The 20897-nt window shown below is 56.2% G+C and overlaps 6 pseudogenes; all 6 read left to right on the forward strand.

Moving 5' to 3' along the window:
- The first annotated feature begins 2431 nt into the window (after positions 1-2431).
- On the forward strand, positions 2432-2551 carry LOC112445438 (uncharacterized; annotated as a pseudogene).
- Positions 2552-5964: 3413 nt separating this feature from the next.
- Positions 5965-6084, forward strand: LOC112445431 (uncharacterized; annotated as a pseudogene).
- Positions 6085-9497: 3413 nt separating this feature from the next.
- Positions 9498-9617, forward strand: LOC112445432 (uncharacterized; annotated as a pseudogene).
- Positions 9618-13033: 3416 nt separating this feature from the next.
- On the forward strand, positions 13034-13153 carry LOC112445430 (uncharacterized; annotated as a pseudogene).
- Positions 13154-16569: 3416 nt separating this feature from the next.
- Positions 16570-16689, forward strand: LOC112445433 (uncharacterized; annotated as a pseudogene).
- Positions 16690-20104: 3415 nt separating this feature from the next.
- Positions 20105-20224, forward strand: LOC112445434 (uncharacterized; annotated as a pseudogene).
- The last annotated feature ends 673 nt before the right edge of the window (positions 20225-20897 follow it).

Consider the following 20897-nt stretch of genomic DNA (forward strand, 5'->3'; position numbering starts at 1 on the left):
CCCAGGTTTTGTGGTGAGGGAAGAGGCCCCTCTATAGGTTCTCAAAGGATCTGCCTGTGATGTATCATTAGAGTCGTCTCAGTGAAAGCAGGAACTCTGTGTCTTCTTCTCTCCGCCTTCTATTCCCTGAAACTTATTACATGCCTCCTAGCTCATCGTAGGTGCTCAGTATTTACTTAGTGTGTGAAAGACAGAAAAGCTCTTGGAAGCCTCAAGGGGTCACTTGGCTCGGCACTTTTGATCTCTGTGTCTATTTGGCGAGTCAATTCTTTCCTTTCCTGGGTTGATGTGTACACTATATTCGAGGCACAATCTAAGGCATGAAGACATATCCATACATAGAGGTTCTTGCTTTCAAGGAACTCGTACAGCAGATTTCTACAAGTTAGGGCTTTTCAAATGCTCTAGAAGCATGTGAACGTTCAGTATGCTCCATTTTCATTTCAAAGAAAGATCGTTTGACTTCCATAGCAAAGGTGGAGACCTTCCAACGTTGAGTCCAAGACTTATACCTTGACCATTTCAGGCAAGTCTTGTGGTTCCTTCTGGAGGTGTGTGGCTCTTGCAGAAATGTGAAGATCTTCCATCGTCCTCAGACTTTGGTGTCATTTGCAATCATCCAGAAAGCTTCCAGGTCTAGGTTCCAGACCACCACCACACACAGTCAGTAGCCAACGGAGTGGATTCCAGGAATACGTTGTTCACCCGCATTACCGTTGATATTGTTGCTGCACACTCAATGCAGTGGGCAGGGCCTGGATTGTCCACTGGGTCTCATGTGGAATGGAAAGAAGGGCTCCCCCCCCACACACACACCCCACCCCCACTGTTGACAGCCTTGTGACGAGAAACGGTCCCCGAAACAAGAATCAGACAAACCAGAGAAGCCCAGATGATAGTCCTTGAGATGAAGGAACTAAGCAGCTGGTTGAGATGGCACCAAGGGGAAAGGTTGCTCTTTTTGTCTGCCCCTCTACTCCTTTCTTCCTGGACGCCTTAGGGTTTCGTCATGGAGATTTGAAAGAAAGTGCACAAAAGTCATATGTGTTGAATCAAGATTTTGCATTTAACCATCTCTCAAAAAGGAAGAGAGCTTCACCTGCACATGTTTCTTTCAAAACCGTCCATTGCTTTTCAATTCTGGGGTTTCTCTCTTGCCTTGTTCAGTTAGCCTTAATAGTAAAAATCAACGAAAACTACATAAAGATTCACAGATACCAACAAAGGACAGCTTCTGTTTCTGAAATCATCTTTCCATTTAGTAGAACACGAGCTCTATTCTTTGTATTTTGCCTAGGGAATTAGCAATGTCCTGGTTCAGATGGCAAGGCATCCGCGCGCAGGAGACTGGGGTTTGATCCCTGGGTCGGGAAGATCCCCCGGAGAAGGAAATGGCAACCCACTCCAGTATCCTCGCCTGGGAAATGCCACGGACAGAGGAGCCTGATGGGCCGCAGTCCATGGGTCGTATCAAAGTTGGGCTCAACCCAGCAACTACGAACACAAGTATTTCCAAAGACCACACTCAAGTGTGTGTGTGTGTGTGTGTGTGTGTGTGTGTGTGTGTGTGTATCTCCTCTTGCCGTCTTGGAGTCTGTCTCGGAATCTTCATGTATTTCTGCCTCTGTATCTCCTGACAGCCAGCCGCCGGCCCGTTCGTCTGGCCCCGGCCTCTCCCAGGCGCTCTGGCTCTGGCTGAGGAGCTTGCGCAGGCCAGCTGTCTCCCTTGGCGTGGGTGCGTGCGAGTGTCTGTGTGTCTGTCTGTGTGCCTGCCTGTGGCTCGTCTGCTCTCTCAGGAAGGTCGAGGGCTTGGCGTGGGGGCAAAGGGGGGGCCTCGGTAGTGCGAAGGGGAGGGGCTGAGGCGCTCCGGTCGACCGCGCCTCCCTGGCTTCTGGTGGGTTTGGGCACCGGACAGGTGCCGGGCAAGTTGGGCGCTCAAGTTTCGCTGCGCCTAGGCCCGCAGGAGGTTCAGAGGCCCCTGGGCCGCGGGGGTTGGGAGGCGGCGGGCGCCGAAGACCGACACCTCCGGGGCCGCGCGGGCCTGAGCAGCGAATGGGATCGGGGGGAGGCCCCGCTCAGCGAGCGCGGCCGGGTCTGGAGTGGCCGCGGGTGGGAGGGCGCCGAGACCTCCGCACCCCTCAGCCCAGCCCCCAGGCCCCGCGCGCACGCACGCACGCACGCCCTCCCGGTCAATGGGGGGTCCTGGAAGCCCCTCGGGCCCCCGGGCCCGGCCAGGCGCTTGCTGGTCTGGTGTTGGCGGTGTTCGGGGGGGCGGGCCGGCGTCAGCAGGCTGGAGTCCGGTCGCGGGTCGTGCGGCTCAAGTACAGCACGCCCCGCGACGAGAGGTGCGGCCCGTTGGCCCGACCTGCAGGGCAGAGCGAAAGGGAGGCGAAGCGCAAGGCTCTTAGGGCGCCCCGCGCCAACCGCCTCCGGCTCCGGCCCTATCAGCCTGAAGGCGCCCGATCTCGTCTGATCTCGGAAGCTAAGCAGGGTCGGGCCTGGTTAGGATCTTGGATGGGAGACCACCTGGGAATCCCGGGTGCTCGAGGCTTTTTGCCTACCAGAAGAGGTCCTTTAGCCCCCGCCGCGCGTCCCGATTCTTGGATCCCCCCCGCAGCCCCAGCCCCTCCCGGGCCGCGGGGAGCGGCTGGCCGGGGCCCCGACTCCCGCTGCAGACCTGGGTTGCCTCCGCGCGGCCCGCGAGCCCCTCCGCATTCGCATTCGGCTTCCAGGACACCCGACGACCGGCAGTCCCGTCTCCATCTGGGGCTCCTTTGGCTTGCCTCAGGCAATCCCGGGGCTTGCACCGACTCAAGCCAGATCCCCAGCACCCCCCCCACCCCTGCCTCGCAGGCCATCGCGCATGCCCATGTGCGCACGCACGCACAGATAGATGTGCCCAAACGGGGCATCTATCTTGTTCACTTATACTGTGGGTGGATCTATGCCTGGGAGTCGGACTGCTGAACCATACGCTACTTCCACTTTTAGTTCCTTCGGGAACCTCCATAATCTTTTCCATACCGGCTCTACCCACGCCCATTCCTACTCACCGTGGAGGAGAGTTCCCTTTGCTCCACATCTTCTCCAGCATTGGTTATTGACAGACATCGCAGTGAGGCCCAATCGGACTCATGTGAAGTGGTCCCTCCTTGGAGTTTGGAGTTGAGCCTCTCCAATCATTAGTGATGTGGAGCAAGATGACCTTTTGGAAATGCAGATGCAATGCTGTCACCTCCCTGCTCCAACGGCTCTCGTATTTTCCCAGCATATTGAAGATACGACCACTTCCCTTCAGGCTTGCTCCTCACGTTCTTCTCTGATGTCTTTTGCCTGGAATGCCCTCTGCACTCTTTGGCTTCCATCCCATAGGGCATTTTTCGTTTCTTGAATGTCCTAAGTTTCCCTGGTCACATAGCCTTCCAAGATGCTATTTTCCCTGCCTGAAATTCTTCCTGCATCTCAACCCTGGTTTACCTAGGTTCAACCTATGGACCTCAACGAAATGGTGCCTCTGGAAAGCCTTCCCTGACACCCAGGTTTTGTGGTGAGGGAAGAGGCCCCTCTATAGGTTCTCAAAGGATCTGCCTGTCATGTATCATTAGAGTCGTCTCAGTGAAAGCAGGAACTCTGTGTCTTCTTCTCTCCGCCTTCTATTCCCTGAAACTTATTACATGCCTCCTAGCTCATCGTAGGTGCTCAGTATTTACTTAGTGTGTGAAAGACAGAAAAGCTCTTGGAAGCCTCAAGGGGTCACTTGGCTCGGCACTTTTGATCTCTGTGTCTATTTGGCGAGTCAATTCTTTCCTTTCCTGGGTTGATGTGTACACTATATTCGAGGCACAATCTAAGGCATGAAGACATATCCATACATAGAGGTTCTTGCTTTCAAGGAACTCGTACAGCAGATTTCTACAAGTTAGGGCTTTTCAAATGCTCTAGAAGCATGGGAACGTTCAGTATGCTCCATTTTCATTTCAAAGAAAGATCGTTTGACTTCCATAGCAAAGGTGGAGACCTTCCAACGTTGAGTCCAAGACTTATACCTTGACCATTTCAGGCAAGTCTTGTGGTTCCTTCTGGAGGTGTGTGGCTCTTGCAGAAATGTGAAGATCTTCCATCGTCCTCAGACTTTGGTGTCATTTGCAATCATCCAGAAAGCTTCCAGGTCTAGGTTCCAGACCACCACCACACACAGTCAGTAGCCAACGGAGTGGATTCCAGGAATACGCATTGTTCACCGGCATTACCGTTGATATTGTTGCTGCACACTCAATGCAGTGGGCAGGGCCTGGATTGTCCACTGGGTCTCATGTGGAATGGAAAGAAGGGCTCCCCCCCCACACACACACACCCACCCCCACTGTTGACAGCCTTGTGACGAGAAACGGTCCCCGAAACAAGAATCAGACAAACCAGAGAAGCCCAGATGATAGTCCTTGAGATGAAGGAACTAAGCAGCTGGTTGCGATGGCACCAAGGGGAAAGGTTGCTCTTTTTGTCTGCCCCTCTACTCCTTTCTTCCTGGACGCCTTAGGGTTTCGTCATGGAGATTTGAAAGAAAGTGCACAAAAGTCATATGTGTTGAATCAAGATTTTGCATTTAAGCATCTCTCAAAAAGGAAGAGAGCTTCACCTGCACATGTTTCTTTCAAAACCGTCCATTGCTTTTCAATTCTGGGGTTTCTCTCTTGCCTTGTTCAGTTAGCCTTAATAGTAAAAATCAACGAAAACTACATAAAGATTCACAGATACCAAAAAGGACAGCTTCTGTTTCTGAAATCATCTTTCCATTTAGTAGAACACGAGCTCTATTCTTTGTATTTTGCCTAGGGAATTAGCAATGTCCTGGTTCAGATGGCAAGGCATCCGCGCGCAGGAGACTGGGGTTCGATCCCTGGGTCGGGAAGATCCCCCGGAGAAGGAAATGGCAACCCACTCCAGTATCCTCGCCTGGGAAATGCCACGGACAGAGGAGCCTGATGGGCCGCAGTCCATGGGTCGTATCAAAGTTGGGCTCAACCCAGCAACTACGAACACAAGTATTTCCAAAGACCACACTCAAGTGTGTGTGTGTGTGTGTGTGTGTGTGTGTGTGTGTGTGTATCTCCTCTTGCCGTCTTGGAGTCTGTCTCGGAATCTTCATGTATTTCTGCCTCTGTATCTCCTGACAGCCAGCCGCCGGCCCGTTCGTCTGGCCCCGGCCTCTCCCAGGCGCTCTGGCTCTGGCTGAGGAGCTTGCGCAGGCCAGCTGTCTCCCTTGGCGTGGGTGCGTGCGAGTGTCTGTGTGTCTGTCTGTGTGCCTGCCTGTGGCTCGTCTGCTCTCTCAGGAAGGTCGAGGGCTTGGCGTGGGGGCAAAGGGGGGGCCTCGGTAGTGCGAAGGGGAGGGGCTGAGGCGCTCCGGTCGACCGCGCCTCCCTGGCTTCTGGTGGGTTTGGGCACCGGACAGGTGCCGGGCAAGTTGGGCGCTCAAGTTTCGCTGCGCCTAGGCCCGCAGGAGGTTCAGAGGCCCCTGGGCCGCGGGGGTTGGGAGGCGGCGGGCGCCGAAGACCGACACCTCCGGGGCCGCGCGGGCCTGAGCAGCGAATGGGATCGGGGGGAGGCCCCGCTCAGCGAGCGCGGCCGGGTCTGGAGTGGCCGCGGGTGGGAGGGCGCCGAGACCTCCGCACCCCTCAGCCCAGCCCCAGGCCCCGCGCGCACGCACGCACGCACGCCCTCCCGGTCAATGGGGGGTCCTGGAAGCCCCTCGGGCCCCCGGGCCCGGCCAGGCGCTTGCTGGTCTGGTGTTGGCGGTGTTCGGGGGGGCGGGCCGGCGTCAGCAGGCTGGAGTCCGGTCGCGGGTCGTGCGGCTCAAGTACAGCACGCCCCGCGACGAGAGGTGCGGCCCGTTGGCCCGACCTGCAGGGCAGAGCGAAAGGGAGGCGAAGCGCAAGGCTCTTAGGGCGCCCCGCGCCAACCGCCTCCGGCTCCGGCCCTATCAGCCTGAAGGCGCCCGATCTCGTCTGATCTCGGAAGCTAAGCAGGGTCGGGCCTGGTTAGGATCTTGGATGGGAGACCACCTGGGAATCCCGGGTGCTCGAGGCTTTTTGCCTACCAGAAGAGGTCCTTTAGCCCCCGCCGCGCGTCCCGATTCTTGGATCCCCCCCGCAGCCCCAGCCCCTCCCGGGCCGCGGGGAGCGGCTGGCCGGGGCCCCGACTCCCGCTGCAGACCTGGGTTGCCTCCGCGCGGCCCGCGAGCCCCTCCGCATTCGCATTCGGCTTCCAGGACACCCGACGACCGGCAGTCCCGTCTCCATCTGGGGCTCCTTTGGCTTGCCTCAGGCAATCCCGGGGCTTGCACCGACTCAAGCCAGATCCCCAGCACCCCCCCCACCCCCTGCCTCGCAGGCCATCGCGCATGCGCATGTGCGCACGCACGCACAGATAGATGTGCCCAAACGGGGCATCTATCTTGTTCACTTATACTGTGGGTGGATCTATGCCTGGGAGTCGGACTGCTGAACCATACGCTACTTCCACTTTTAGTTCCTTCGGGAACCTCCATAATCTTTTCCATACCGGCTCTACCCACGCCCATTCCTACTCACCGTGGAGGAGAGTTCCCTTTGCTCCACATCTTCTCCAGCATTGGTTATTGACAGACATCGCAGTGAGGCCCAATCGGACTCATGTGAAGTGGTCCCTCCTTGGAGTTTGGAGTTGAGCCTCTCCAATCATTAGTGATGTGGAGCAAGATGACCTTTTGGAAATGCAGATGCAATGCTGTCACCTCCCTGCTCCAACGGCTCTCGTATTTTCCCAGCATATTGAAGATACGACCACTTCCCTTCAGGCTTGCTCCTCACGTTCTTCTCTGATGTCTTTTGCCTGGAATGCCCTCTGCACTCTTTGGCTTCCATCCCATAGGGCATTTTTCGTTTCTTGAATGTCCTAAGTTTCCCTGGTCACATAGCCTTCCAAGATGCTATTTTCCCTGCCTGAAATTCTTCCTGCATCTCAACCCTGGTTTACCTAGGTTCAACCTATGGACCTCAACGAAATGGTGCCTCTGGAAAGCCTTCCCTGACACCCAGGTTTTGTGGTGAGGGAAGAGGCCCCTCTATAGGTTCTCAAAGGATCTGCCTGTCATGTATCATTAGAGTCGTCTCAGTGAAAGCAGGAACTCTGTGTCTTCTTCTCTCCGCCTTCTATTCCCTGAAACTTATTACATGCCTCCTAGCTCATCGTAGGTGCTCAGTATTTACTTAGTGTGTGAAAGACAGAAAAGCTCTTGGAAGCCTCAAGGGGTCACTTGGCTCGGCACTTTTGATCTCTGTGTCTATTTGGCGATTCAATTCTTTCCTTTCCTGGGTTGATGTGTACACTATATTCGAGGCACAATCTAAGGCATGAAGACATATCCATACATAGAGGTTCTTGCTTTCAAGGAACTCGTACAGCAGATTTCTACAAGTTAGGGCTTTTCAAATGCTCTAGAAGCATGGGAACGTTCAGTATGCTCCATTTTCATTTCAAAGAAAGATCGTTTGACTTCCATAGCAAAGGTGGAGACCTTCCAACGTTGAGTCCAAGACTTATACCTTGACCATTTCAGGCAAGTCTTGTGGTTCCTTCTGGAGGTGTGTGGCTCTTGCAGAAATGTGAAGATCTTCCATCGTCCTCAGACTTTGGTGTCATTTGCAATCATCCAGAAAGCTTCCAGGTCTAGGTTCCAGACCACCACCACACACAGTCAGTAGCCAACGGAGTGGATTCCAGGAATACGCATTGTTCACCGGCATTACCGTTGATATTGTTGCTGCACACTCAATGCAGTGGGCAGGGCCTGGATTGTCCACTGGGTCTCATGTGGAATGGAAAGAAGGGCTCCCCCCCCCACACACACACCCCACCCCCACTGTTGACAGCCTTGTGACGAGAAACGGTCCCCGAAACAAGAATCAGACAAACCAGAGAAGCCCAGATGATAGTCCTTGAGATGAAGGAACTAAGCAGCTGGTTGCGATGGCACCAAGGGGAAAGGTTGCTCTTTTTGTCTGCCCCTCTACTCCTTTCTTCCTGGACACCTTAGGGTTTCGTCATGGAGATTTGAAAGAAAGTGCACAAAAGTCATATGTGTTGAATCAAGATTTTGCATTTAAGCATCTCTCAAAAAGGAAGAGAGCTTCACCTGCACATGTTTCTTTCAAAACCGTCCATTGCTTTTCAATTCTGGGGTTTCTCTCTTGCCTTGTTCACTTAGCCTTAATAGTAAAAATCAACGAAAACTACATAAAGATTCACAGATACCAAAAAGGACAGCTTCTGTTTCTGAAATCATCTTTCCATTTAGTAGAACACGAGCTCTATTCTTTGTATTTTGCCTAGGGAATTAGCAATGTCCTGGTTCAGATGGCAAGGTATCCGCGCGCAGGAGACTGGGGTTTGATCCCTGGGTCCGGAAGATCCCGCCGGAGAAGGAAATGGCAACCCACTCCAGTATCCTCGCCTGGGAAATGCCACGGACAGAGGAGCCTGATGGGCCGCAGTCCATGGGTCGTATCAAAGTTGGGCTCAACCCAGCAACTACGAACACAAGTATTTCCAAAGACCACACTCAAGTGTGTGTGTGTGTGTGTGTGTGTGTGTGTGTGTGTGTATCTCCTCTTGCCGTCTTGGAGTCTGTCTCGGAATCTTCATGTATTTCTGCCTCTGTATCTCCTGACAGCCAGCCGCCGGCCCGTTCGTCTGGCCCCGGCCTCTCCCAGGCGCTCTGGCTCTGGCTGAGGAGCTTGCGCAGGCCAGCTGTCTCCCTTGGCGTGGGTGCGTGCGAGTGTCTGTGTGTCTGTCTGTGTGCCTGCCTGTGGCTCGTCTGCTCTCTCAGGAAGGTCGAGGGCTTGGCGTGGGGGCAAAGGGGGGGCCTCGGTAGTGCGAAGGGGAGGGGCTGAGGCGCTCCGGTCGACCGCGCCTCCCTGGCTTCTGGTGGGTTTGGGCACCGGACAGGTGCCGGGCAAGTTGGGCGCTCAAGTTTCGCTGCGCCTAGGCCCGCAGGAGGTTCAGAGGCCCCTGGGCCGCGGGGGTTGGGAGGCGGCGGGCGCCGAAGACCGACACCTCCGGGGCCGCGCGGGCCTGAGCAGCGAATGGGATCGGGGGGAGGCCCCGCTCAGCGAGCGCGGCCGGGTCTGGAGTGGCCGCGGGTGGGAGGGCGCCGAGACCTCCGCACCCCTCAGCCCAGCCCCAGGCCCCGCGCGCACGCACGCACGCACGCCCTCCCGGTCAATGGGGGGTCCTGGAAGCCCCTCGGGCCCCCGGGCCCGGCCAGGCGCTTGCTGGTCTGGTGTTGGCGGTGTTCGGGGGGGCGGGCCGGCGTCAGCAGGCTGGAGTCCGGTCGCGGGTCGTGCGGCTCAAGTACAGCACGCCCCGCGACGAGAGGTGCGGCCCGTTGGCCCGACCTGCAGGGCAGAGCGAAAGGGAGGCGAAGCGCAAGGCTCTTAGGGCGCCCCGAGCCAACCGCCTCCGGCTCCGGCCCTATCAGCCTGAAGGCGCCCGATCTCGTCTGATCTCGGAAGCTAAGCAGGGTCGGGCCTGGTTAGGATCTTGGATGGGAGACCACCTGGGAATCCCGGGTGCTCGAGGCTTTTTGCCTACCAGAAGAGGTCCTTTAGCCCCCGCCGCGCGTCCCGATTCTTGGATCCCCCCCGCAGCCCCAGCCCCTCCCGGGCCGCGGGGAGCGGCTGGCCGGGGCCCCGACTCCCGCTGCAGACCTGGGTTGCCTCCGCGCGGCCCGCGAGCCCCTCCGCATTCGCATTCGGCTTCCAGGACACCCGACGACCGGCAGTCCCGTCTCCATCTGGGGCTCCTTTGGCTTGCCTCAGGCAATCCCGGGGCTTGCACCGACTCAAGCCAGATCCCCAGCACCCCCCCCCACCCCCTGCCTCGCAGGCCATCGCGCATGCGCATGTGCGCACGCACGCACAGATAGATGTGCCCAAACGGGGCATCTATCTTGTTCACTTATACTGTGGGTGGATCTATGCCTGGGAGTCGGACTGCTGAACCATACGCTACTTCCACTTTTAGTTCCTTCGGGAACCTCCATAATCTTTTCCATACCGGCTCTACCCACGCCCATTCCTACTCACCGTGGAGGAGAGTTCCCTTTGCTCCACATCTTCTCCAGCACTGGTTATTGACAGACATCGCAGTGAGGCCCAATCGGACTCATGTGAAGTGGTCCCTCCTTGGAGTTTGGAGTTGAGCCTCTCCAATCATTAGTGATGTGGAGCAAGATGACCTTTTGGAAATGCAGATGCAATGCTGTCACCTCCCTGCTCCAACGGCTCTCGTATTTTCCCAGCATATTGAAGATACGACCACTTCCCTTCAGGCTTGCTCCTCACGTTCTTCTCTGATGTCTTTTGCCTGGAATGCCCTCTGCACTCTTTGGCTTCCATCCCATAGGGCATTTTTCGTTTCTTGAATGTCCTAAGTTTCCCTGGTCACATAGCCTTCCAAGATGCTATTTTCCCTGCCTGAAATTCTTCCTGCATCTCAACCCTGGTTTACCTAGGTTCAACCTATGGACCTCAACGAAATGGTGCCTCTGGAAAGCCTTCCCTGACACCCAGGTTTTGTGGTGAGGGAAGAGGCCCCTCTATAGGTTCTCAAAGGATCTGCCTGTCATGTATCATTAGAGTCGTCTCAGTGAAAGCAGGAACTCTGTGTCTTCTTCTCTCCGCCTTCTATTCCCTGAAACTTATTACATGCCTCCTAGCTCATCGTAGGTGCTCAGTATTTACTTAGTGTGTGAAAGACAGAAAAGCTCTTGGAAGCCTCAAGGGGTCACTTGGCTCGGCACTTTTGATCTCTGTGTCTATTTGGCGAGTCAATTCTTTCCTTTCCTGGGTTGATGTGTACACTATATTCGAGGCACAATCTAAGGCATGAAGACATATCCATACATAGAGGTTCTTGCTTTCAAGGAACTCGTACAGCAGATTTCTACAAGTTAGGGCTTTTCAAATGCTCTAGAAGCATGTGAACGTTCAGTATGCTCCATTTTCATTTCAAAGAAAGATCGTTTGACTTCCATAGCAAAGGTGGAGACCTTCCAACGTTGAGTCCAAGACTTATACCTTGACCATTTCAGGCAAGTCTTGTGGTTCCTTCTGGAGGTGTGTGGCTCTTGCAGAAATGTGAAGATCTTCCATCGTCCTCAGACTTTGGTGTCATTTGCAATCATCCAGAAAGCTTCCAGGTCCAGGTTCCAGACCACCACCACACACAGTCAGTAGCCAACGGAGTGGATTCCAGGAATACGTGTTGTTCACCCGCATTACCGTTGATATTGTTGCTGCACACTCAATGCAGTGGGCAGGGCCTGGATTGTCCACTGGGTCTCATGTGGAATGGAAAGAAGGGCTTCCTCCCCACACACACACACCACCCCCACTGTTGACAGCCTTGTGACGAGAAACGGTCCCCGAAACAAGAATCAGACAAACCAGAGAAGCCCAGATGATAGTCCTTGAGATGAAGGAACTAAGCAGCTGGTTGAGATGGCACCAAGGGGAAAGGTTGCTCTTTTTGTCTGCCCCTCTACTCCTTTCTTCCTGGACACCTTAGGGCTTCGTCATGGAGATTTGAAAGAAAGTGCACAAAAGTCATATGTGTTGAATCAAGATTTTGCATTTAAGCATCTCTCAAAAAGGAAGAGAGCTTCACCTGCACATGTTTCTTTCAAAACCGTCCATTGCTTTTCAATTCTAGGGTTTCTCTCTTGCCTTGTTCACTTAGCCTTAATAGTAAAAATCAACGAAAACTACATAAAGATTCACAGATACCAAAAAGGACAGCTTCTGTTTCTGAAATCATCTTTCCATTTAGTAGAACACCAGCTCTATTCTTTGTATTTTGCCTAGGGAATTAGCAATGTCCTGGTTCAGATGGCAAGGTATCCGCGCGCAGGAGATTGGGGTTCGATCCCTGGGTCCGGAAGATCCCCCCCGTAGAAGGAAATGGCAACCCACTCCAGTATCCTCGCCTGGGAAATGCCACGGACAGAGGAGCCAGATGGGCCGCAGTCCATGGGTCGTATCAAAGTTGGGCTCAACCCAGCAACTACGAACAGAAGTAATTCCAAAGACCACACTCAAGTGTGTGTGTGTGTGTGTGTGTGTGTGTGTGTGTGTGTGTATCTCCTCTTGCCGTCTTGGAGTCTGTCTCGGAATCTTCATGTATTTCTGCCTCTGTATCTCCTGACAGCCAGCCGCCGGCCCGTTCGTCTGGCCCCGGCCTCTCCCAGGCGCTCTGGCTCTGGCTGAGGAGCTTGCGCAGGCCAGCTGTCTCCCTTGGCGTGGGTGCGTGCGAGTGTCTGTGTGTCTGTCTGTGTGCCTGCCTGTGGCTCGTCTGCTCTCTCAGGAAGGTCGAGGGCTTGGCATGGGGGCAAAGGGGGGCCTCGGTAGTGCGAAGGGGAGGGGCTGAGGCGCTCCGGTCGACCGCGCCTCCCTGGCTTCTGGTGGGTTTGGGCACCGGACAGGTGCTGGGCAAGTTGGGCGCTCAAGTTTCGCTGTGCCTAGGCCCGCAGGAGGTTCAGAGGCCCCTGGGCCGCGGGGGTTGGGAGGCGGCGGGCGCCGAAGACCGACACCTCCGGGGCCGCGCGGGCCTGAGCAGCGAATGGGATCGGGGGGAGGCCCCGCTCAGCGAGCGCGGCCAGGTCTGGAGTGGCCGGGGGTGGAAGGGCGCCGAGACCTCCGCACCCCTCAGCCCAGCCCCCAGGCCCCGCGCGCACGCATGCACGCAGGCCCTCCCGGTCAATGGGGGCTCCTGGAAGCCCCTCGGGCCCCCTGGCCCGGCCAGGCGCTTGCTGCTCTGGTGTTGGCGGTGTTCGGGGGGGCGGGCCGGCGTCAGCAGGCTGGAGTCCGGTCGCGGGTCGTGCGGCTCAAGTACAGCACGCCCCGCGACGAGAGGTGCGGCCCGTTGGCCCGACCTGCAGGGCAGAGCGAAAGGGAGGCGAAGCGCAAGGCTCTTAGGGCGCCCCGAGCCAACCGCCACCGTCTCAGGCCCTATCAGCCTGAAGGCGCCCGATCTCGTCTGATCTCGGAAGCTAAGCAGGGTCGGGCCTGGTTAGGATCTTGGATGGGAGACCACCTGGGAATCCCGGGTGCTCGAGGCTTTTTGCCTACCAGAAGAGGTCCTTTAGCCCCCGCCGCGCGTCCCGATTCTTGGATCCCCCCCGCAGCCCCAGCCCCTCCCGGGCCGCGGGGAGCGGCTGGCCGGGGCCCCGACTCCCGCTGCAGACCTGGGTTGCCTCCGCGCGGCCCGCGAGCCCCTCCGCATTCGCATTCGGCTTCCAGGACACCCGACGACCGGCAGTCCCGTCTCCATCTGGGGCTCCTTTGGCTTGCCTCAGGCAATCCCGGGGCTTGCACCGACTCAAGCCAGATCCCCAGCACCCCCCCCCCACCCCTGCCTCGCAGGCCATCGCGCATGCGCATGTGCGCGCGCACGCACAGATAGATGTGCCCAAACAGGGCATCTATCTTGTTCACTTATACTGTGGGTGGATCTATGCCTGGGAGTCGGACTGCCGAACCATACGCTACTTCCACTTTTAGTTCCTTCGGGAACCTCCATATTCTTTTCCATACCGGCTCTACCCACGCCCATTCCTACTCACCGTGGAGGAGAGTTCCCTTTGCTCCACATCTTCTCCAGCACTGGTTATTGACAGACATTGCAGTGAGGCCCAATCGGACTCATGTGAAGTGGTCCCTCCTTGGAGTTTGGAGTTGAGCCTCTCCAATCATTAGTGATGTGGAGCAAGATGACCTTTTGGAAATGCAGATGCAATGCTGTCACCTCCCTGCTCCAACGGCTCTGGTATTTTCCCAGCATATTGACGATACGACCACTTCCCTTCAGGCTTGCTCCTCACGTTCTTCTCTGATGTCTTTTGCCTGGAATGCCCTCTGCACTCTTTGGCTTCCATCCCATAGGGCATTTTTCGTTTCTTGAATGTCCTAAGTTTCCCTGGTCACATAGCCTTCCAAGATGCTATTTTCCCTGCCTGAAATTCTTCCTGCATCTCAACCCTGGTTTACCTAGGTTCAACCTATGGACCTCAACGAAATGGTGCCTCTGGAAAGCCTTCCCTGACACCCAGGTTTTGTGGTGAGGGAAGAGGCCCCTCTATAGGTTCTCAAAGGATCTGCCTGTCATGTATCATTAGAGTCGTCTCAGTGAAAGCAGGAACTCTGTGTCTTCTTCTCTCCGCCTTCTATTCCCTGAAACTTATTACATGCCTCCTAGCTCATCGTAGGTGCTCAGTATTTACTTAGTGTGTGAAAGACAGAAAAGCTCTTGGAAGCCTCAAGGGGTCACTTGGCTCGGCACTTTTGATCTCTGTGTCTATTTGGCGAGTCAATTCTTTCCTTTCCTGGGTTGATGTGTACACTATATTCGAGGCACAATCTAAGGCATGAAGACATATCCATACATAGAGGTTCTTGCTTTCAAGGAACTCGTACAGCAGATTTCTACAAGTTAGGGCTTTTCAAATGCTCTAGAAGCATGTGAACGTTCAGTATGCTCCATTTTCATTTCAAAGAAAGATCGTTTGACTTCCATAGCAAAGGTGGAGACCTTCCAACGTTGAGTCCAAGACTTATACCTTGACCATTTCAGGCAAGTCTTGTGGTTCCTTCTGGAGGTGTGTGGCTCTTGCAGAAATGTGAAGATCTTCCATCGTCCTCAGACTTTGGTGTCATTTGCAATCATCCAGAAAGCTTCCAGGTCCAGGTTCCGGACCACCACCACACACAGTCAGTAGCCAACGGAGTGGATTCCAGGAATACGCATTGTTCACCCGCATTACCGTTGATATTGTTGCTGCACACTCAATGCAGTGGGCAGGGCCTGGATTGTCCACTGGGTCTCATGTGGAATGGAAAGAAGGGCTCCCCCCCCACACACACACACCCACCCCCACTGTTGACAGCCTTGTGACGAGAAACGGTCCCCGAAACAAGAATCAGACAAACCAGAGAAGCCCAGATGATAGTCCTTGAGATGAAGGAACTAAGCAGCTGGTTGAGATGGCACCAAGGGGAAAGGTTGCTCTTTTTGTCTGCCCCTCTACTCCTTTCTTCCTGGACACCTTAGGGCTTCGTCATGGAGATTTGAAAGAAAGTGCACAAAAGTCATATGTGTTGAATCAAGATTTTGCATTTAAGCATCTCTCAAAAAGGAAGAGAGCTTCACCTGCACATGTTTCTTTCAAAACCGTCCATTGCTTTTCAATTCTAGGGTTTCTCTCTTGCCTTGTTCACTTAGCCTTAACAGTAAAAATCAACGAAAACTACATAAAGATTCACAGATACCAAAAAGGACAGCTTCTGTTTTTGAAATCATCTTTCCATTTAGTAGAACACGAGCTCTATTCTTTGTATTTTGCCTAGGGAATTAGCAATGTCCTGGTTCAGATGGCAAGGCATCCGCGCGCAGGAGACTGGGGTTGATCCCTGGGTCCGGGAAGATCCCCGCCGGAGAAGGAAATGGCAACCCACTCCAGTATCCTCGCCTGGGAAATGCCACGGACAGAGGAGCCTGATGGGCCGCAGTCCATGGGTTGTATTAAAGTTGGGCTCAACCCAGCAACTACGAACACAAGTATTTCCAAAGACCACACTCAAGTGTGTGTGTGTGTGTGTGTGTGTGTGTGTGTGTGTGTGTATCTCCTCTTGCCGTCTTGGAGTCTGTCTCGGAATCTTCATGTATTTCTGCCTCTGTATCTCCTGACAGCCAGCCGCCGGCCCGTTCGTCTGGCCCCGGCCTCTCCCAGGCGCTCTGGCTCTGGCTGAGGAGCTTGCGCAGGCCAGCTGTCTCCCTTGGCGTGGGTGCGTGCGAGTGTCTGTGTGTCTGTCTGTGTGCCTGCCTGTGGCTCGTCTGCTCTCTCAGGAAGGTCGAGGGCTTGGCGTGGGGGCAAAGGGGGGGCCTCGGTAGTGCGAAGGGGAGGGGCTGAGGCGCTCCGGTCGACCGCGCCTCCCTGGCTTCTGGTGGGTTTGGGCACCGGACAGGTGCCGGGCAAGTTGGGCGCTCAAGTTTCGCTGCGCCTAGGCCCGCAGGAGGTTCAGAGGCCCCTGGGCCGCGGGGGTTGGGAGGCGGCGGGCGCCGAAGACCGACACCTCCGGGGCCGCGCGGGCCTGAGCAGCGAATGGGATCGGGGGGAGGCCCCGCTCAGCGAGCGCGGCCGGGTCTGGAGTGGCCGCGGGTGGGAGGGCGCCGAGACCTCCGCACCCCTCAGCCCAGCCCCCAGGCCCCGCGCGCACGCACGCACGCACGCCCTCCCGGTCAATGGGGGTCCTGGAAGCCCCTCGGGCCCCCGGGCCCGGCCAGGCGCTTGCTGGTCTGGTGTTGGCGGTGTTCGGGGGGCGGGCCGGCGTCAGCAGGCTGGAGTCCGGTCGCGGGTCGTGCGGCTCAAGTACAGCACGCCCCGCGACGAGAGGTGCGGCCCGTTGGCCCGACCTGCAGGGCAGAGCGAAAGGGAGGCGAAGCGCAAGGCTCTTAGGGCGCCCCGAGCCAACCGCCTCCGGCTCCGGCCCTATCAGCCTGAAGGCGCCCGATCTCGTCTGATCTCGGAAGCTAAGCAGGGTCGGGCCTGGTTAGGATCTTGGATGGGAGACCACCTGGGAATCCCGGGTGCTCGAGGCTTTTTGCCTACCAGAAGAGGTCCTTTAGCCCCCGCCGCGCGTCCCGATTCTTGGATCCCCCCCGCAGCCCCAGCCCCTCCCGGGCCGCGGGGAGCGGCTGGCCGGGGCCCCGACTCCCGCTGCAGACCTGGGTTGCCTCCGCGCGGCCCGCGAGCCCCTCCGCATTCGCATTCGGCTTCCAGGACACCCGACGACCGGCAGTCCCGTCTCCATCTGGGGCTCCTTTGGCTTGCCTCAGGCAATCCCGGGGCTTGCACGGACTCCAGCCAGAGCCCCAGCCCCCGCCCCACCCCCTGCCTCGCAGGCCATCGCGCATGCGCATGTGCGCACGCACGCACAGATAGATGTGCCCAAACGGGGCATCTATCTTGTTCACTTATACTGTGGGTGTATCTATGCCTGGGAGTCGGACTGCTGAACCATACGCTACTTCCACTTTTAGTTCCTTCGGGAACCTCCATATTCTTTTCCATACCGGCTCTACCCACGCCCATTCCTACTCACCGTGGAGGAGAGTTCCCTTTGCTCCACATCTTCTCCAGCACTGGTTATTGACAGACATCGCAGTGAGGCCCAATCGGACTCATGTGAAGTGGTCCCTCCTTGGAGTTTGGAGTTGAGCCTCTCCAATCATTAGTGATGTGGAGCAAGATGACCTTTTGGAAATGCAGATGCAATGCTGTCACCTCCCTGCTCCAACGGCTCTCGTATTTTCCCAGCATATTGACGATACGACCACTTCCCTTCAGGCTTGCTCCTCACGTTCTTCTCTGATGTCTTTTGCCTGGAATGCCCTCTGCACTCTTTGGCTTCCATCCCATAGGGCATTTTTCGTTTCTTGAATGTCCTAAGTTTCCCTGGTCACATAGCCTTCCAAGATGCTATTTTCCCTGCCTGAAATTCTTCCTGCATCTCAACCCTGGTTTACCTAGGTTCAACCTATGGACCTCAACGAAATGGTGCCTCTGGAAAGCCTTCCCTGACACCCAGGTTTTGTGGTGAGGGAAGAGGCCCCTCTATAGGTTCTCAAAGGATCTGCCTGTGATGTATCATTAGAGTCGTCTCAGTGAAAGCAGGAACTCTGTGTCTTCTTCTCTCCGCCTTCTATTCCCTGAAACTTATTACATGCCTCCTAGCTCATCGTAGGTGCTCAGTATTTACTTAGTGTGTGAAAGACAGAAAAGCTCTTGGAAGCCTCAAGGGGTCACTTGGCTCGGCACTTTTGATCTCTTTGTCTATTTGGCGAGTCAATTCTTTCCTTTCCTGGGTTGATGTGTACACTATATTCGAGGCACAATCTAAGGCATGAAGACATATCCATACATAGAGGTTCTTGCTTTCAAGGAACTCGTACAGCAGATTTCTACAAGTTAGGGCTTTTCAAATGCTCTAGAAGCATGGGAACGTTCAGTATGCTCCATTTTCATTTCAAAGAAAGATCGTTTGACTTCCATAGCAAAGGTGGAGACCTTCCAACGTTGAGTCCAAGACTTATACCTTGACCATTTCAGGCAAGTCTTGTGGTTCCTTCTGGAGGTGTGTGGCTCTTGCAGAAATGTGAAGATCTTCCATCGTCCTCAGACTTTGGTGTCATTTGCAATCATCCAGAAAGCTTCCAGGTCTAGGTTCCAGACCACCACCACACACAGTCAGTAGCCAACGGAGTGGATTCCAGGAATACGCATTGTTCACCGGCATTACCGTTGATATTGTTGCTGCACACTCAATGCAGTGGGCAGGGCCTGGATTGTCCACTGGGTCTCATGTGGAATGGAAAGAAGGGCTCCCCCCCCCACACACACACACCCCACCCCCACTGTTGACAGCCTTGTGACGAGAAACGGTCCCCGAAACAAGAATCAGACAAACCAGAGAAGCCCAGATGATAGTCCTTGAGATGAAGGAACTAAGCAGCTGGTTGCGATGGCACCAAGGGGAAAGGTTGCTCTTTTTGTCTGCCCCTCTACTCCTTTCTTCCTGGACGCCTTAGGGTTTTGTCATGGAGATTTGAAAGAAAGTGCACAAAAGTCATATGTGTTGAATCAAGATTTTGCATTTAAGCATCTCTCAAAAAGGAAGAGAGCTTCACCTGCACATGTTTCTTTCAAAACCGTCAATTGCTTTTCAATTCTGGGGTTTCTCTCTTGCCTTGTTCAGTTAGCCTTAACAGTAAAAATCAACGAAAACTACATAAAGATTCAAAGATACCAACAAAGGACAGCTTCTGTTTTTGAAATCATCTTTCCATTTAGTAGAACACGAGCTCTATTCTTTGTATTTTGCCTAGGGAATTAGCAATGTCCTGGTTCAGATGGCAAGGCATCCGCGCGCAGGAGACTGGGGTTTGATCCCTGGGTCGGGAAGATCCCGCCGGAGAAGGAAATGGCAACCCACTCCAGTATCCTCGCCTGGGAAATGCCACGGACAGAGGAGCCTGATGGGCCGCAGTCCATGGGTTGTATTAAAGTTGGGCTCAACCCAGCAACTACGAACACAAGTATTTCCAAAGACCACACTCAAGTGTGTGTGTGTGTGTGCGTGTGTGTGTGTGTGTGTGTATCTCCTCTTGCCGTCTTGGAGTCTGTCTCGGAATCTTCATGTATTTCTGCCTCTGTATCTCCTGACAGCCAGCCGCCGGCCCGTTCGTCTTGCCCCCGCCTCTCCCAGGCGCTCTGGCTCTGGCTGAGGAGCTTGCGCAGGCCAGCTGTCTCCCTTGGCGTGGGTGCGTGCGAGTGTCTGTGTGTCTGTCTGTGTGCCTGCCTGTGGCTCGTCTGCTCTCTCAGGAAGGTCGAGGGCTTGGCGTGGGGTCAAAGGGGGGGCCTCGGTAGTGCGAAGGGGAGGGGCTGAGGCGCTCCGGTCGACCGCGCCTCCCTGGCTTCTGCTGGGTTTGGGCACCGGACAGGTGCCGGGCAAGTTGGGCGCTCAAGTTTCGCTGCGCCTAGGCCCGCAGGAGGTTCAGAGGCCCCTGGGCCGCGGGGGTTGGGAGGCGGCGGGCGCCGAAGACCGACACCTCCGGGGCCGCGCGGGCCTGAGCAGCGAATGGGATCCGGGGGAGGCCCCGCTCAGCCAGCGCGGCCGGGTCTGGAGTTGCCGCGGGTGGGAGGGCGCCGAGACCTCCGCACCCCTCAGCCCAGCCCCAGGCCCCGCGCGCACGCACGCACGCACGCCCTCCCGGTCAATGGGGGCTCCTGGAAGACCCTCGGGCCCCCGGGCCCGGCCAGGCGCTTGCTGGTCTGGTATTGGCGGTGTTCGGGGGGCGGGCCGGCGTCAGCAGGCCGGAGTCCGGTCGCCGGTCTTGCGGCTCAAGTACAGCACGCCCCGCGACGAGAGGTGCGGCCCGTTGGCCCGACCTGCAGGGCAGAGCGAAAGGGAGGCGAAGCCCAAGGCTCTTAGGGCGCCCCGCGCCAACCGCCTCCGGCTCCGGCCCTATCAGCCTGAAGGCGCCCGATCTCGTCTGATCTCGGAAGCTAAGCAGGGTCGGGCCTGGTTAGGATCTTGGATGGGAGACCACCTGGGAATCCCGGGTGCTCGAGGCTTTTTGCCTACCAGAAGAGGTCCTTTAGCCCCCGCCGCGCGTCCCGATTCTTGGATCCCCCCCGCAGCCCCAGCCCCTCCCGGGCCGCGGGGAGCGGCTGGCCGGGGCCCCGACTCCCGCTGCAGACCTGGGTTGCCTCCGCGCGGCCCGCGAGCCCCTCCGCATTCGCATTCGGCTTCCAGGACACCCGACGACCGGCAGTCCCGTCTCCATCTGGGGCTCCTTTGGCTTGCCTCAGGCAATCCCGGGGCTTGCACCGACTCCAGCCAGAGCCCCAGCCCCCCCCCCCCCCCTGCCTCGCAGGCCATCGCGCATGCGCATGTGCGCACGCACGCACAGATAGATGTGCCCAAACGGGGCATCTATCTTGTTCACTTATACTGTGGGTGTATCTATGCCTGGGAGTCGGACTGCTGAACCATACGCTACTTCCACTTTTAGTTCCTTCGGGAACCTCCATATTCTTTTCCATACCGGCTCTACCCACGCCCATTCCTACTCACCGTGGAGGAGAGTTCCCTTTGCTCCACATCTTCTCCAGCACTGGTTATTGACAGACATCGCAGTGAGGCCCAATCGGACTCATGTGAAGTGGTCCCTCCTTGGAGTTTGGAGTTGAGCCTCTCCAATCATTAGTGATGTGGAGCAAGATGACCTTTTGGAAATGCAGATGC

Source organism: Bos taurus, unplaced genomic scaffold (assembly GCF_002263795.3).
Source record: "Bos taurus isolate L1 Dominette 01449 registration number 42190680 breed Hereford unplaced genomic scaffold, ARS-UCD2.0 Leftover_ScbfJmS_1386, whole genome shotgun sequence".
Taxonomy (NCBI): Eukaryota; Metazoa; Chordata; class Mammalia; order Artiodactyla; family Bovidae; genus Bos; species Bos taurus.